Here is a 2,073-nt window from a genome sequence, read left to right on the forward strand (position 1 = left end):
TATATAGATACACTTACAGATAGTCAATTTCAGTAGGCCTCTCCGCACGGCAACACGAAGGAGAATTGCGTGCATGTAACTAAGGGTCAAATATGTCACATTGCAAAATTGCCCCATCACAATTACAACGCATGGCCCATTAGGGATCAATGCCTTGTAATCATAGTTCTTCTTTTGAGCGGGCAGACATTTTTATGCCGTAACCATGAAACGGTAACCGTCATTTCCCCATGCGTGTGGGGATTAAAAAATCGCTAATGCTACAAGATTGGGGGTATAATGGGCTGTAATTGACGAAAGTGTATCACGAGTAATTTTGCGTCGTATTGAGTATTCGCTGGGCGGCGAAGAGGGCAGAAAGGTCTTGTGAACGAAGATAATGTTCAGACTAGAAGATATATGTGCCCTGTGTATATTAAAAGCAAAAGCAAACCTAAAGAAACCTAAAAAATTTAACCAGAATACAAAACAAAGATTTTGGACAATAAAAGAACAGAGAATTGTATCAAGTTCGTAACAAATTGTTCTTTGATTTTGTCCACTTTGCTTCAATGATCAATGGTCAACTTTTTTTTTCTAAAATTATCATTTTCTTCTTGATTTTCTTAGCTTAGAGGAATATACGATTTGATTCTCGGATACAAGCTGAGAATAATTCCTACAATCAATTTCATATTTCAAAGTACGTATATAGTATAGATTATTTGGAATAGTATGGCCGAACAAGCAACCTCAACTTTGTCCTCTCGACCCATATTGTTCGTTCGTTCGTCCCATAGCCTGTTAATCAGCCGTAGGGGTAGCACAGCATGTTAGGCTGTATCAATAGGCATATCCACAACATGCTATGCTGTATCAATAGGCATATCCACAACATGTTATGCTGTATCAATAGGCATATCTCAACCCATATCCACATTCCAAATATCACCACAATCCTTTCAGAGATTACAAAGTTATGCTGAACACAAATTTGCGGAAACACAGACAGACGGTCTGCACACACACACAAACACACACAAACACACACACATACACAAATTCACACACGCGCACGCGCACACAGGGAGACAGACACACGGACACTCGCACACTAAAAAAACAAATACCGCAATTTTCATGGAGGTAGCCAGCTCTAAATGGGATCCTGTCAGTCTACAACATATTAAACCCGAGAAGCAAACAACTTGACTACCAATACCTCAAGTATTCTACTACACCATCCCCACCGTACCTTTTGGCAGACTTCCAGTCTGCAGAACATAACTACAGACACACACTACAGACACTACAGACAAATTAACAAACAACGAAACACACCCATTGAATACAGTACCTCAATTTTTCACGGAAGTAACAGGCATCAATGCGCCACCTTAATCTATCAAAGTCTTGCTTTCTGCGTAAAACCACTTCGTGACGCCAAAGTTAGATGTGACGTCACGTCCTGTGCGTCAGACTACACAATTATGCTAATTGAGAGAAAGACAATTGGACTAGCGGTACATGACAGATGGTGGGTTACAAAACCAGAAGTGAGATTGAACAAACAAAGCGGGGTTGTAAAGAGGTTATAATCTTAGCACAGATCGAGTGCCTATCGCCAAGACAGGCTCTGAGATCTAAAGTAAACAAGCAAAATTGGCACTCGTAGCCCATTTCGTACATTACCATTAGCAATAAAAACAAGAAGCGGTAACGAAATAAAAAGTATGCTGACCCTATTCTTTTGTTACTGATTTCGTTTGCCATTAACGTTTGAGTTACGTAAAAAGCCAAAGCAAACAAATGTCTATCCATATTCTAAGTTTTTACTTAAAAAAAGAACACTTTCCCTCTCTGGAACACTCAATTCCATTACATGTAATATAATTTCTATAAGTTAATTCAATGCATGTATTCAAAACCCCAGATGTGTGTCACAACCTAATCGGGTTTAACACCATTGTTTGCAACTATGAAGGGAGTCGGGCAAGGCTGCATCTCAGCCCCATTTTATTTGATTTCTCCTAAACGACCTTGTATATGTGTTTGATGATGCTGAATGTTCACCACCTCCGTTACACACACACG

At 39.6% G+C, this 2,073-nt stretch overlaps 1 protein-coding gene across 1 annotated transcript in view; it reads right to left on the minus strand.

Moving 5' to 3' along the window:
- LOC118413796 (synaptic vesicular amine transporter-like) overlaps positions 1–1,422 on the minus strand; it is a 61,700-nt gene extending 60,278 nt beyond the window's left edge. The window contains 1 exon segment of the mRNA XM_035817327.1: positions 1,337–1,422. The gene's annotated coding sequence lies outside the window, so the exon portion shown is untranslated.
- Between the last annotated feature and the right edge of the window lie 651 nt (positions 1,423–2,073).

The sequence above is a fragment of the Branchiostoma floridae genome, chromosome 4 (genome assembly GCF_000003815.2).
Source record: "Branchiostoma floridae strain S238N-H82 chromosome 4, Bfl_VNyyK, whole genome shotgun sequence".
NCBI lineage: Eukaryota > Metazoa > Chordata > Leptocardii > Amphioxiformes > Branchiostomatidae > Branchiostoma > Branchiostoma floridae.